The sequence below is a fragment of the Dreissena polymorpha genome, chromosome 1 (assembly GCF_020536995.1).
Source record: "Dreissena polymorpha isolate Duluth1 chromosome 1, UMN_Dpol_1.0, whole genome shotgun sequence".
Taxonomy (NCBI): Eukaryota; Metazoa; Mollusca; class Bivalvia; order Myida; family Dreissenidae; genus Dreissena; species Dreissena polymorpha.
Window position 1 is genome coordinate 184526024 of NC_068355.1, and position 16824 is coordinate 184542847.

Genomic DNA, 16824 nt, shown 5'->3' on the forward strand with positions numbered 1-16824 from the left:
CATATACATGTATCTCATTTCCTGAGCTATTTAAAATTTTGTGCGGAATATTGATAAGTGTTAAAACATCATAGAAACTTGTTCAACCAAAGAACATTAATTTGTTTTCCATAAAGCTGTTTAAATTGTTTAAGAACTAAAGGATTACAGTTGCTTTAAGGGGTATAACAACATCATTTTTCACTAACCATAAAAATTTTTTAAGCAATACATATTCTCTCTTTTCAAGCAGACATTTAAAAAGGAACATCTTTATATTTATTTATTTGTTGAAACAAGAGGGAAAAGAATGGCATTGATCGCTCACCTGTGTAATGGGGCATGGCCAAATTTTACCCCAGGGGCATGTGTTGAACAGTTTTTTATCAAGGACCAAAAAAAATATCTGACATCACATACCACATTAAATGTGTGTGCTTTGTGTATGTTAACTCTTTCACTGCTGGAACCGAATTTTGAAGGACTTTGCAAACAGGTTGGATCCAGATGAGACGCCACAAAATGTGGCGTCTCATCAGTATTCAAACTGTTTGCTATTCTGATAGTATTCTTTGAACAAAATCGAAGAAAATGCTAATTTTAGAAATTCTGCAGACGACATTTTAGCAGATGACAAATTTCCCAGCATGCAAAGGGTTAAGTTGTTATGCTACGATATACATGTACATTATGAAATATTTCAGTGTAAACAACTACAGACATGGTCAATTTGAACCCTAAGTAATGATTTAATCAAACTAAGTACAGGAACACTATATGATGTTACATGCCAAATATTACACCTCTCACTTGGCTTGTAGAGATGATTTTAAAAATAATTCAACTACATGTATGTAGGTCTATATCAATTATGTGACAATGAAGCATTTCCACTTCAGAAACCTGGGGAAAATATCTAGAACAGTCTTTTTAGTGGAACACATTTGGATTTCACATACAAAATATCAACGCTGTAGACATTTTGGTTTAACAGAAGTATGTTATTATGCTAAATAAATCCATACACAAAATGTGATTCTTGGGGAATGGTCAATTTTTTTTTACCAAGGGCTCCATTGAACATGAAGCCTTTAAATTTTGAATCTAATTAGAATGGTTTGATTTAAATTAAAATTCTTTCTGAGGGACTACACATGCGTCAAAATACATATCTATTTGGTAAAGGGTTAATTGTATTCTACATGTTCATTTATTTAGGGTGATTTCATTTGCAGTTGCACACATGCTATGCTTTTCTTGTATGTGTTAATCACAGTACAAAGACTTTTTATACTAAGCTGATAAATTCAATACAATATTGAAGTTATCTTAGTTTGAGATAAATATTTAACATCAACAATCTGAACTAATATGTTTCTACGATTATGAGGACAATAACCCAAAATGTCCTGTGGATGTTCTAACAGTTAACCTGTTTATCCATGTCAGGTCGTTTTACCACGAGATCATTTATAAAGGTGAAGTGAATGTAAGATAATGTAAATAGGATCAGACTTTATCAAATGGTTTTCCATTTATAGAACATGGGGTGATTAAACTATTTGTACTTTGCCCTTACACATGATATACAGATAAAGGTTGCACAATTTTAGTACAAAAAGCAGTTAATATTATTATACATGTGTATCAAAGCTTTGGGTTGATTTGTATGACACACTGGGCACACTGACCCCTTTACTAAAATAGAACATACTTAGTAAATTTTACAAATTCAATTATATCGTCAAAATATTGCCTGAAACATGACTGCAATATTTTTTGCTCACATTCATGTTTACCGGTAAACATTATGCTTGTTTTATGTTTTGATGAATAAAACACACTGCATTGACCATTTAACATATTTTGTGGTGAAAATTGTAATGCAATTTCATTGACAGGAATTTATGTGTGTGAATAACGTTACAGTCTTCGCACAACTAGTCAACTTTGTACAGGACAGTAGGTTCAGAAAACTTTGTACATAACCTACCTGCTACAGAATATTAAGTTGTAAAATAATCTGGTTTCATTGCAGTAATCAAGGTCATGACGGTGCGATTGACAACGATAATAAATAGAAATTACAATTGCAATAACAGCCACACAAATAGATATGTGTATCATTTAATAATAGGATTTTTGAATATCTTGTTAAGAAACTAAGCTGTAATGTATTTGTATTTTCAAGTTGAATGCTATATACTTTTGATTTCATTAATAGGGGGTCCACTTGATATATTTATTTTTAGATATTATTCACTTGATATAGTTTTTTTAGATATTCTAGGGCATCAGCGATTATTAAGTTACCATACTAGTTTCACCAAATTTAACCTGGTAACCAATTTCACAGACGTATGTGATCTAGATTTGGACATGGTCTAAATATTGTCAAGATACACATTAAGATCAAGTTTTGTCAAGACTGAGTAATAAATCTGGTCTCTAGACTGGTACCACTGTTTAAATGACATTGTACCTGGTAACCTAGTTTTAAGACACATATGATCAATATTAACTCGACCTTAATATTGTACAGAATATATATTTTTACTATGTTTCAAAAGATGCATAACTATCTATTAGAGAGGATGCAAGGTTTTTTCCAATATTTGACCTGGTGACCTTGTTTTTGGATGCAAGTGATCTAAATTCAAACTTGTGCAAACTATGTATTGTATAAATATACATTGCCTGCCTATTTCATTTCATATAATCCAGTAAATGACTGCAACAAACAGGTTCCATAATAAGGCTACTTTATTATTCTGTTTCATACAAAGTACCAAGAAAAAACATTGCATGTACACAAACGTCAATCAAAAAACACTTCTGCTATGTTTTGTGATTTTTAATACCAACACATGCAATCAAGTTCATAAGATTCGACCCAGTGACCTTGTTATTTTATGTATGTTACCCAGGTTCATACTCATCCAAGAACATGTTAAGATTAACATTTTGACTATCCTTTATCAAGATTGAAAGATAAATGTGACCACTATTGAAGTAACTTTTTTTTCTATGAATTGATATACTAACCAAATTTGTTAACTCACTGCATGGTTCGCAGATTAAAACATGACCCAGATATTTTCAAGATAAACATTATGATCAAATTCCATCTGGATTGATTATTTAATATGGCTTTTAGAGTAGTACCAAATGTGTTTAAAGATTTGATCTGGTAACCTTGTTTTTGCATGGATGAGACCCAAATTTGTTATTTGTCTAGAATTTCATCAATATTGGATGATACATTTGGCATCTTTGCTAACAAGTTAACAAGACGGCCAAAGGCACTGGGTCGCTCACTTGAGACCCGAAGGAAGTGAACTGTTTTGAACAGTTTCATTTGCTTCTGTCATAAATGTGGCTTTATACTTTTCTGTTTAACCAGTGCCAGTTTTGCACTTGGTTGACATGTTATTATAACAAAAGTTCTGATCAAGTTTAATGCTGATTTGGCAAAAAAAGGTGATTTTAAGAATGTTAACATTAATTAACTAAACACATATAAAGGAAAACTGCCATATCGCGTTTGACATGTTTTTTGTTGGAACAAAATTAATATGGAACCTCAGCCAAAATATTGTTTGAACAAATATTATGAGCAAGTTTTAATAAGACTGGACAAAAATGTGACAGTCAGTATTCACAAGATTGCACTAAAGCCATATAATGAGAACTCCCCAGTCCCTCCAGAGACCATGCTTTTCAACAAGCCTTACATAAATATAGTATAACCATAGATTCAAATACTGGCTTGTCACAATGGCATACTTTTTGTTATGTGTTCATAGCATATCAATGATCAAACAAAATACAAAACCCATAAAAACATATACATGATGCATCCAGCCTGTAAATACTACCTTAATCAAAATTGTACTAATTTGAACTGTATTTTGTAAATGAATAACAAAAATACAGAGCCTGTAAATGTATAAACCATCCATGAAAATATTGACCATATGTTAATGATGATGAACTTATTTAATAACCAGTAATGTTTGAGTTCATACATGTTAAAACCAGTTCAGAAGTTATATGATTAGAAGGCACTGTATGGTACTAAATCTAAACAGTACAAAAATTTTTGAAACCAATTAAGTCACATATAGTTTAAAATAACTAAATTCCTAAAGAATATGTGAATGTTTATTCTGCAAAAATGAAAGTCCATCTCTCTGATTAGAGAAATTGTGGTTTAATTTAACCATTTTTATTTGTGGGCGTTTTAAGCTCACAAATAATGTAGAGGCAATTGTGCAAGTCAGTCTGCGTTAAGTACGCTAGGAACCGTAACCCGTGACTGCCTGTGTAGATAACTGCAGTAAAATTAAGCAGACAACGAATGCTAGGCTATGAGTGTCTGCTCTAACCACCGCATCTGCCTGTTTATAGTCCCCATTGGTACACTACATAGTGTGTATGTATTCAAAAGTATATAACAGCTTGTAAGGCAAGGCCATCCTTAAAAATTCTTTTGTTTGGCATAACCCGACCGACCCACTAAAATCGGCCCGACTGAAATTTTTTTTGCTAGCTAAAAGTTCTTTCCGCTAAATTTTTCCTTTCGGCTTTTGATTATTTTCGGTTATTTGCGTCATTTAATTGAATGCTCTTTCAAGGATATCTAGAATAGCAATGAACAAAACGCGTACCGGTATTAATTTGAGTCGCCTATTTATTTAACATATGCATATCCGATTAATTAGACTTTAAATACAATTAAACCGCTCTTGTTTTTTCTCGTATCCCTTTAATTAAAATACGCTGCTGTGGTTCAGGATAGTTTGGGAGTAAAAAAACAAATCAATTACTGATCACCGTTCAATTCAATTCGGCAATCGGCAGAGATGTGTAATATTATCGCCATATAACTAATTATTTAATAAGCACTCTTTAATTCAGATCGGTAAATATTCGGTGGAAATATAAAAAGTGGTCAGCTTAGAAATATTAATTGACGGGTATTGTCATGTTTTTGTTTCATTCGCTTATTTCTTTTATACGTTTTTCCGACCAGTCGCTATTTTGGAGGCAGACGGCGATATTAAATGTGTATTCAAATTATACAACATCTGCGCATGAATGACCCAATATTATCCGATAGCTCCACCCGTTCTCACGTTTCATTCGACAACGTCATGTCAGGTGTAAGCGAGCTCAATGCTGATAGGCCAGCTACCATTTGCACTTCATTAACAATAAGGTCAAGCAATGTATAAAAGGGTACAGACCGGGTTTCGTTAACTGTTCGAATTGCAAACACTTTCATTGAAACAAAGAGACAAATATAGAAAAACAGTCCGGATTAAAATGGCGGATGTTTTCAACAAAATTTTACTAGATTTTCGCAATTTTGACTGTTCTTGTGCCAAATTCTCAATATTTTCGCAAATGACTCAAATGGCAAACGGCAGCGCGAGCATTGCGAACGTGTTATTATTGGGATAAATGCTCACTATTACAGGGCTTGCGCTGTCGTTCGCCATTTGCGAAAGAATAGCGAATTTGGCTCAAGAAAAATATAATTTGCGAATATCCCGGGTGTACTTTGTCCAGGGTTTTCCATGGAAATCCATGGAAAATATGAGGCTGGAGTATTCAGACTAAGTTTCCAGCCTTTTCCAGCAACAATATTTAAAAAAAAAAGGGTGGAAAATTGTCCATGGTATGTGCAAATAGCCTGGAATAGTTTCCATGGTTTTCCAGGCTGCCTGGAATAATTACCATGGAACAATTTCCAGGGTTTTCCAGCCAGCATGGAATAAATACCGTCCGAATACTCCATGTAATCTGGAAAACCATGGATTTTTTTCCAGGGTTTTCCAGATTACATGGAGTATTCGGACGGTATTTTTTCCATGCTGGCTGGAAAACCCTGGAAAATGTTCCAGGGTTTTTCTTTGTTTAATATTCCATGGATGCCTGGTATAACATGGAAAATTGTCCAGCGTTTACCATGGTCACTGAATAGAAAAAGAAATTTCTGGTCTAAAAACAATATTCATGTATAAAATGAATACAATACTCACAGCTTAAATAATTCATAATTAAAGGTTAGATTAAAACAAAACAAAAAATCAACATAATGCCTTAGTTTCTTCGATGTATTATTTTGTTCACAATTCATCAAAATATAACATCAGATTACAAATTGTGTTACATTTATTTAACAAATTATTCAGATCAAACAAGTGTTGTTTAATACATGCTTACAAAGCCTCTAGGTCCATTATCATAAATCAGGCCCTTACATAACAGAACAGGCGCTACTTTAAAAGTTAAAAAGTATAATGCAACCTTAACAACATGTATTCAAAGTAACAAAATACAAGCAAGTCAAGTAATATACAGTAACAATTCACGAACCCTGTACAAACGATATACAAGAAACAAAATGAAAAATTTAAGTTATTTTAGCTACTTCATGTTTGTCACAATATATGTAGCTGCCCATGAGCACAAGGATACTATTTTTCTCAGCTACTTTCACTTTAATGCAATTAAGGTGCTAAATTTCATTAAAATACTTTTATATAATTTTATTGTTCAAAGAAATTCAGAACATAATGCATGTACATGTATTACTTTCCAAGTGACAGTTTAAAATATAATTGCAAGTCTAAAACTTGTGAAGGCAGCTTAGTAAATTATAAGTACCCAGGTGGGATAAAATTACAGTTTTTAAAAACTTTTTTGTTAATTAGCTAGGCTTTAGTAGGTCGTGGATCTTTTATAGAACTTGGACTGCTGTTATACTGTACGGCTCCTGCATGATCTCTGAAAGAAAAACAAAGCAAACAATATTACAAGAAAGTCATAAGTTTTTTACATTTATCTGTAAAAGTAAATGTGCAGCAATCATATGATTGAATATCTATACTTCAATGCTCATTCATATTTTAATCTATTTTAGATATTTCATATCACTGCTCAATTCGGTACATCTGGCTTTTTTGTATTTGAGCGAACATTTACGATCCTAAGTAGTTAGCAATTATTTCTTTTCCATTTACTGAAATTTATTCTCTTAAAGTTTGCAAGCGGGCTTTAATCTATTTGCAAACAGGCAACCACACAGGAAAACTGAGACTTTCAAGTGAATAAATTGGTGATTTAACTTATATTTTTATATGACTCTCTTTTATTTTGAAATTTATATTGTTGTTTTCTTAAATGCCCCAAAACGGGGTACACTAGCATGTATCTGGAAACTCAATCATATATAGGAATTTTATATTCAGATATTGCTATATGAAAGTTATGCTAATTTGCTAATTCATATAAAAATAACCTGTAATTGAAACTAGACCAAAATATTGGATACCAAAAAGACAAAATACTTTCAGGTGGTTAACACTAAATTACTTATATGAGCCCGGGGCATAACAATATTTACCATGAATTTGTGGCCATGTTAGTCCTCTTGGTAAATGCGCCAAAAGAGCCGCTTTGCTGTCTTGGGTTATTTCCCTGCCAAACTCTGCAGTATCTTCCATCAACTGGTCAGCTACAGTTAAAGCACATAATGAAAATGTATATAGAAAATAATTCAAGTATTGATTTAAATATTTAGTAAAATGGTCTTTAAATAATAACTTACAATGAAGTTAATACATCACAAAGCATAGCATAACAAAATTTGTAGGTATGATTAGTACAAATTTATTATTGCTATAATTAGAATGATGTGTAATTCTATTGGTATGAAAATGCACAGTGAAACCTAAAAAACAATGCTATTGGTTTAATTTATTTATTTATAAACATTAACAGTATTAATGAGCATTGAGTTCTCATCATGCACAGCACATAACTCCCTTAGCCTCAGTTCCCTAGCCATGCATTATAAACTTCCGATACTACATTCAAGCTTATTAATATCTCCACATAGGACTTCCTTTATCAAGCTGCAAACTGCACTTAGTGAAAATGTGTGTGACAGCTGCTTTTAAAGTTCTATATTTGCCATACTTTTACCTAAAATGTCACATAAAAAAGGTCTACAATGATGACATAAGAAGAATAAATTTAAAGGAATATTTAGAAATAATGAAAAGCACAAACCTTCAGTTGTTGTTCTATTCCTAGACAGACTTCTGAAACACTTGTATGCATCACTTTTTAACAACATTTCATGTCACTTTCCAAATGATATCCATACATTATAATTTTAAGAAATTCTTGTTAATGGAAAAACTCATTAACTCTACTGTTTGTGAACATTACATTAACTTCATTTTAACAACAAGTTTAACCTGCATATTTTCTGCAATACGCCAAAATTTCAATCTAACAGGTAAACTTTCTGTATTTGAACTCAGCCAATCAGAAAAGGCTGTGATATTTTATAACCAATAGATTAGCAGCAGACATATCTGACTCACACACAGGTTTATCAGATAGTTTGTTAATTGCAAACCTGGACTGTAGTTAAATATTGAGTGTGTATACACCTTGAACAGGGTTAAAGAATTTAAACTTGTAGACATTGCTTTGAAAGTTTCTACTATTACTTCTACTACTAGTACTACTACTACTACTACTACTTCTGCAAAACTACTACTACTATTACAACAGCCACAACAACAACAACAACAACTACTACTACTACTACTACTACAACTACTACTACTACTACTACTACTACTACTACTACTACTGCTACTTCTACTTATACTACTACTACTACTACTTCTACTACTACTACTATTACTACTACTACTACTGCTGCTACTACTGCTACTACTACTACTACTGCTTCAACTACTACTACTGCTTCAACTACTACTACTACTACTACTGCTGCTGCTACTGCTGCTGCTGCTACTACTCCTGCTGCTGCTGCTGCTGCTACTACTACTGCTGCTACTGCTGCTGCTGCTGCTACTACTACTACTACAACTCCTGCTGCAGCGACTACTACTACTACTACTGCTGCTGCTGCTGCTGTTACTACTACTACTACTACTACTACTACCACTACTACTACTACTACTACTACTACTACTAGTGCTTCAACTACAATTGCTACTACTACTGCTACTACTACTGCTACTGATGCTGCTACTGCTACTACTGCTGCTGCTGCTACTTCTACTGCTACTACTTCTACTACTACTACTTCTTCTACTACTACTGCTGCTGCTGCTAATGCTACTTCCTTAACTACTACTACTACTACTGCTGCTACTAGTATTGTTATTATTATTTATACTACTATTGCTACCGTTACTGCTACTATTCCTGTAAATCCTAAAACAACAACACAATAATAACTGCTACTACTGCTACTGTCACTTAAATTTGCACCAATAGTATAATTATCAGTAGTTTAACTGCTTATACAACTTATACAACAACCACTTTTACTTCTACTCCTACAACATATTCTACTGCCAGCCTCAGCATTACTACTTCTACCACTACTACTACTACTATAACTACTACTATTTCTGCCCAAACTATGCACATTGTTTTATGTTTTATTCATATGTTGTGTAAATTGTTGAACTCTGATTTACTTTGAATAAAATGTGTTGCATTTTTATAAGCTATTTTCTCCTCTTATAAAGTCTAAGTTTTTTCCAGGGTCAGCTGAAAATGTTAGAGTCTTTTCCATGCTTAAAAAATTCTATGTTCCACTTTCCATGCTATCTGGAAATATTTTCCATGGTTATCCAGCCTAAATCCAGCGTTTTCCATTCCTTTTCCATGCTTTTCCATCCAAGGCTGGAAAATGCTTGGAAAAAAAGTCCACGTTTCATGGACATTTCTAGAACAAAACCCTGGAAAACCCTGGAAACTGTTTCAAATTCCAGGGATTTCCATGGAATTCCATGTTATACCATGGATTTCCAGCCTAAGTTCCATGATTACCCTGGACAATGTACACCCGGGATGCTTAAATCTCGTTTAATTTCTTTGAAAACATTTGCCATTTTAATCCAGGTGTTTTTTAAAACTATTTTTCTGTTTGTTTCCATGAACAATTTGAAGCACATATGGTAGCTGGCCAATCAACATCGAGTTCGCTATCAGGTAGCATTGTGTCATTTATGCGCAGATAATGGAATACACAGTTGATATTGTTGTCTGCCTACAATATAACGACCGATGGCAAAAGTCGTATAAAAAATAAGCAAATGAAAAGAAGCGTAACACTCAATAAATTATTTTTAAGCTGATCACTTTACAAATTTTACCGACTATTGATCTGAATTAAAGGATGATAATTAAATAATTAGTTACATGTCAAAGATGTTGCACCTTTCTGTTCTTGATTGAAATTAAAATGTTATAATTAGTTTGTTGTTTTTTTACTCACAAACTATGCTATTGTAAAGTAATATGTCAACCAAATAGTATATTAATTACGTATTTGCTAGGTTTCTTGTTTTCATTTTCTGTAGTCAAACGATATGCACATTTTATTTCATGTGCAAAATGCGTACAATTTTTGGGACTGTCGTTTCAGATAAAGTATTTTTCGTCGATATTATATTTTAGAAGTTCTTTATAGAAAAAATAGACTTACGAATACACGTGCGGCGATACGGACCGTGCAGACAAATCTTTACCAGAGGCAGAAGACTTATTTGATAATTACCTTTCAGTTTGGCATATTTCGGAGTTTAATGTCAGAATTTTTTTTTTTTTTAAATCCCTACCTACCTACCCATCCAAATTTACCGGGGTCGGGTTATGCCAAACAAATTTTTTTAAGGATGGCCCAACATTTGCCAGTCTAGAATTTATCATTTAAATCTGTACATATTGGCTGCTTTCAGGGAAAACGGGGCTTAATGCATGTTAAATAATATAAGCCTGGTCACTGATTAGCTGTATCAATGATTTGAAAAACAACACATCTCAACCTGTGCTTTAAGACATACTCCTTATAAATTTGAATGGGTTGTGGTCATTGCAAACTTGCGACATAAAAAGCTACAACATAATTTTGAAAACTGAGTTGCGTCTAAGATTATACAACAGCAAGCCAAGTCAGTGCCTCCAACGCTTTGATTATACGATAGGCACCAATCGTAACACTATGTCCCTCTCCAGAGTCTCCGTAAAAAGTGGACTCGTACCTAATTACCAGCCATCTTGGCTTTTAGACACCCAACGCGTGATCCGCTCTTGTAATAAGGCGATATACTACGCATAAAAGTAATGATGCAATACATAGAGAGTAAACGCATTATTATTATTCCAATTAATTGTCTTATTACTTTGTTATGCAAAAACAAGCAATTGAATTATATATAATTACACAATAAATTATTATTTGGCTTTTACGGCAAACGTTTTATTGCATGGTATTGTTTACATTTCAGAGTAAAATGGATTTCAAGTCTGATCTAGAATATGCGATGAGCAAGCTGAAGATAGAGTTTAGTTTTAGTGACTACGAATTGATAGCCCTAAAGAGTCTATATGATTGGAAGCTACTATCGCAGTTCTTCTAACTGGCTCAGGAAAAAGCATTATTTTTCAGGTAATAAGATGTTTTCGCGATCTTTACCACGATTGTTATGAATGTATTGTGTTGAAAATAAGCAATTTGCTAATTCGACACCTAGTGATTATTCATAAATATATATGATGGTTCATTGTTCACAGACTTCTGAGTAGCTATGGACACATTCCTAGTTTAAAGAATGAACAAAGTTGTATTGTATGATTGCATTTTCCAGTTCATTCAAAAATCGTGTTATAAAATAATTTAAATATTGATTGCTGGAATTACGCCAGAAAAACATCATATTTGTAATGTGTCTTGTTTTTACAGTTTCCCAAAATACCTCACTTGGCACTTACAGCGACAGCAACACCATATGCTATAGAAAATCTTATTAAAAGTCTGCAATTCAAGAACACGACACACATATATTTTTTGGGGAAAAAAGAAAGAATGCCAAATATTCACAAATATGAAAAGTCTGATATGATAATGGATGAAGTGCTGCCTGAATTAAAATACCAACATAGTGAGTTTCTAGTCACCATAATGTACTGTGATAATTTGGAATATCCATGCTATTTCTTTCAACTACTTTTCCATGAACTAGGAAAACGTGAATATTGTCCTGAATCCAGTACACAACCAGAAGATTGAATTGTAGCACAATTTCACTAAGACTACACGGACATAATGAAAGCTCACATTATTTCTGAGCTTAGAAAGAACAATCCCAAAGTTTGTTTAGTGCTTGCAACAGTTGCCTTAGGTATGGGTCTAAACGCGCCTTCAATTGCAAGAGTTATTCATATGCAACTACCTACGACTCTTGAAAAGTACATGCAAGAAATCGGTAGAGCAGGTCGCAACGGTAAACCTGCAAGTGCCTTGTGTTATTATAACAACGGTGACATTGCAAAAAACAGGAACGGCATGGACAATGAAATGTGCTCATACATTCAAAACAATTCCACATGCTTGCGCTTATATTTGGTTAATCATTTTGGCTACAGCAGTATCTTGTTTTCAGGGAACCAAAAAAGTTATTGTCGTTACATATATATAATTGTATGGCTGGTTAAATGACTGAGAGATGCCAATTAGAACCATTTTAACCATAAAATAATTTATTCACAACTATGTTTAAAGTACTTGTTGGTTTTTATTCACTATTACATACATTTTACATGCAATTTAAAGTATATAATAAAGACAAGGACTATACAAACAGGTATGTATATGTCCCTGATAGAATTGGGCAACATCTTTCCATCAAGTACATGCTAATTGTACCAATCCTTAAACATAATACAGTTGCTTGACCTTTCACATTTGATCAATCCAAAATTAATTTACTTTAAATTTAATAAGAAATACCAGATGTTTACTGGTCACGTTTTGTGAAAAAAGTCTCAAAAAGATGAATTTTAATGCGAAAGACAAGGTCATGTTTACTGGAGTATTTAATAACTATAAAAAGTTTGACAGATTTCAGCTAATTATAATCACATTTTTATGGTTTTCTAGCAACCAGGTCAATAGCATGGTGTTTTTTGTGTATTCTTAATGTTTATGTTGGGTACTAATCAGTTCTGATTTTGATGACTTTCTTAATGCATTCATATATGTTACACTAGTTCAACTAATTTAGGTAAAAAATGGAAAATGTTATACAATATTGCAACTGTATCAATATCGGTCCTTCTTTATCCATTGCAAGAAGTCACTAAATGCTTGGTAAAAACATGACATTGATGTTTAATATCTTTGCAATTTATTGTTTAAGTAATGCTATTATCACACTAAATGTATTTTGAAAATCGTTACAATAAACAGCTGTATGCAACTGGATTTGCTGTTTTTACTCATAAATGTAGCTCTATAATTTGATTTTTTTCTGATAATATTGTTAATATATATGTGCTTCTAGAATGATTAAATATAATATAAATATTAACATCTCTTAAAGTAGAACAGCTTTATAGTGCTTTCTTTCTGTATTATTCAAGTTTTAATGATTAAATATAATATAAATATTAACATCTCTTAAAGTAGAACAGCTTTATAGTGCTTTCTTTCTGTATTATTCAAGTTTTAATTACATGCATCATCAGGAAACTCATAAATGTTGAAATGATAATCACTTTGTGTGAAAAAAACTTTAATGATTAAAATTTCCAGTATCGGAGATCATACTTAGATTTCAGTGTTTCAACAGTACATAAAAAATAAGTTTTTTTACAAAGGAACACATTTTAATGGTTATCCCATAAACATAATTAATACTTTTAAATTGTGTGGGTACCTGGGCTGGTTTTCTAGAATTTTCTAAGAGAAATCTAAAACTAAATTTGACTTAGATGGAAGTTTTATAACAATTTTACTGTGCCAATTTCACCAATTAATGCTCTTAAAATGGAAAATTTACTTCACTGCATAGAATATTATTTAGAGTTGCACAAAACTATGCCAGAAACATGTACATTGATATGTAAAAAATTGGTGATTTCCTCAGACAAAACTGTTTATTACATATTCAGAATGTATTATTGTAATATCCATTCGTTATTTAGTACCAATCCGCTTTTCTCTTACTTTATTATTAATAGCAATTGCATATTTTATCATTTTGACTGCATTTATAAATGTTTCATTTTTTAGTATGTACAAAATCAAATTTAACAATTAGTTTTGATGTAAAATCCGTTTTTATATGCAAGTGTCTATTTCACTTTTAAATTATAACAACATATTATACAATATTGAAAGATTATTCCCAGATTGATGTCATATTCCAACTTTGCATTGTGTAGTTACATGTAATTGAACACTGTATTGAACTGTATGGGAAGCTACATGTATATTGATTAAGTAATGTATGTTGTTTGTATTATACAAAATGCATTATTTCTACCAAAAGTAGACCATATAAGGCCTAGTGTTACTAATTAGGAACTGTATACATTTGATACTGTTTTTGATGCACTTAAAAAACTTGAATTATGAATACACTTGAGTATTTTTTTTTATCATCATGTTTTGCAAACGAGTGCGTTAATGCATTTGAAAATATACTTAAAGCACAATAAAAATGCACTTAAACCCTTTACCACTTAGATACATGTACGTATTTTCACGCATTTATAGTGCCTTAGAAACTGAAAGTTATATTTAATTTAAAACCTCTGTTATTAGATTCACGTTTTTAAGGCTTTATCTCCATACGTTAGCATAAAACCTGAACAGACTGTGAGTAACTCGCAAGCTGTTTTGGTTTTATGTTGTTTGCACATAGCAGTGTCCACTTTGGCTCTGAGTGGTAACTATACCTATTTCCTAGGAAAGTGTATTTGTGATGATAAAAAATATACTTAAAGAGTATTTATGCTGGAAAATGCAGAAAAAAGCATGTCTTCCTTATAAAAGTGTGTCTTGTCTGCATTTTTAAATGTATTAAATGCACACTAAATGCAGAAAAATATATTTCTTTTTAAATGTGACACTTAAATGACATTTGCACCACTACTATGAGATATAATTTGTGATCATATGCTTTTTCATTACACTATATTATTTCATTTGTATGAATCATGTGTACTGCCGAAAAAAAATATCCGCCACTTCTGTTTTGTTGTATGAAAAATTACCCATAAAATTCATTTGAAAGCTCAAGAGACAAATAGCAGCGTGCTACACTCTGCTCCTTTTTACATGACTTGATGGTAATAAGATCCCAATTGTATATGGCCGAGGGCAAATTTGCAGATATTAAAAATATTAGTCTGAACTGGGATCCCTGCAGTGAGTCTTTCCTTTTACTTGTTTTTAATTTAATTCACGATCTGATTTGCTCTTTGGCAAATATTAGTAGATCACATTATTCAACTGAAGATTTTTCACATTATATTTTTATAATTTTGATTTCAGAAAACATCTCTCTTCAAAAGGTTAAGATGATTGCTTGGGTAATTCAGAAACAAGATCAATGCATCATAACATAAAATAAAAAATATGTAATAGTAAAATGGCAGTTAAAAAAGCACTAGATAATTTGCCTGTTTTTTTTAAGTTAACATGCAACATATTTACTGTAATTAAGTGACAGTTAGTTATACTGATTTGATTGTATGCACATGCAGAAATATCATGTTTTGTGCCGAAGACAGTAGGCTAGCAAACAAGAGCACTGCATAGCGGTAGCCAACGCTCGGCTGTGCGGGTGCAGTTTTGAATAAATGAAAGCTTTTGAGAAGAATATTAGAGGTCACAGTGACCTTGACCTTTGAACTTGTGACCCCAAAATGGGTGTGGCATGTAGAACTCATCTAGGTGCAGCTACATATGAAGTTTCAATTTTGTAGAGGGCAGCACTGATATTTTAGAGCCAATGTTAAGGTTTAAGCAAGCCGGACAACGAGCAGGCTATGCCAATACCTAAGGTTTCTCTGAATTCGGCCGAGTTAAAAATCAGTTTCATATTGTTTAAGTAAAAAAGTAATGTAGTTAGAAGGACAGAATAATCAATTATTATATTTATTCATTATAAAAAAGTGCTGCTGGCATATTGGTTGTGTACATCTGGCTATAAGAATGTCCCTGTTTTATCCCCACTGGCACTCAAAGTGAGAGTTCTCAAAATCTTTCAATAAAATGAATAAGTAAAGATAGGGCTAAGTAAGCCTTGTTGATTTGGGGGCTAAAAAATATGAAATCAAAACGACCTAGGTTAAAGGCTGAGGCAAAATAAACCCGAGGCCGCATGAGCTTGCTATACTCTGAAGAAGTATTGTGTCTACCCAGGAAATGGGCTTGATTGTCTAACTAATCTTTAGACGTTCAGTACAATCTATCTTAAATAAATTGGTAAAAATAAATAATGTTATAAAAAACAAAAACATTCCACACAATGTCAATTATTTACTTTACCTGTGTACATGAATCATTTCAGTATTGATGGTTAGTGAACTAGTCTTGATGGTAAGTGAATTATGTCAAAGCACCATAACTATGAAACACTAGTATTTTGGATATTGAAATGTTCCACAGAAATGATGCTGATGATAATTCTACACGATGATGCATAAAGTTATTATATATTTCTAAATTCCATTTCCACCAACAATTCCGCTATCAGTTCAATTGCTTCGAATAAGTTGAAAATAACAATATTCCACTCTAGAAACGTGACACATGTACTCAATTTCTCAACCGTTTTTTCGAGCATCCTCCTGATTTAATCAGCATTTAATAGTATTTCCTGCAGGAAAAAATATGTTCACAACATTCCTCACAATGAATAAATCTACATGTTTGCTTGATATATGAAAGAAAACATGTCCCTGTCCGGTTTGTAGCACAAATCACAT

The 16824-nt window shown here is 32.4% G+C and overlaps 1 long non-coding RNA gene across 1 annotated transcript; it reads right to left on the reverse strand.

The window, feature by feature from the left end:
• Positions 1 to 6087: 6087 nt before the first annotated feature.
• On the reverse strand, positions 6088 to 8507 carry LOC127864264 (uncharacterized). The gene is made up of 3 exons (XR_008041658.1): positions 8062 to 8507; positions 7394 to 7504; positions 6088 to 6774 (listed from the first exon to the last, which is right to left on the reverse strand). It is a non-coding gene; the product is annotated as an uncharacterized LOC127864264 (long non-coding RNA).
• Positions 8508 to 16824: the final 8317 nt, after the last annotated feature.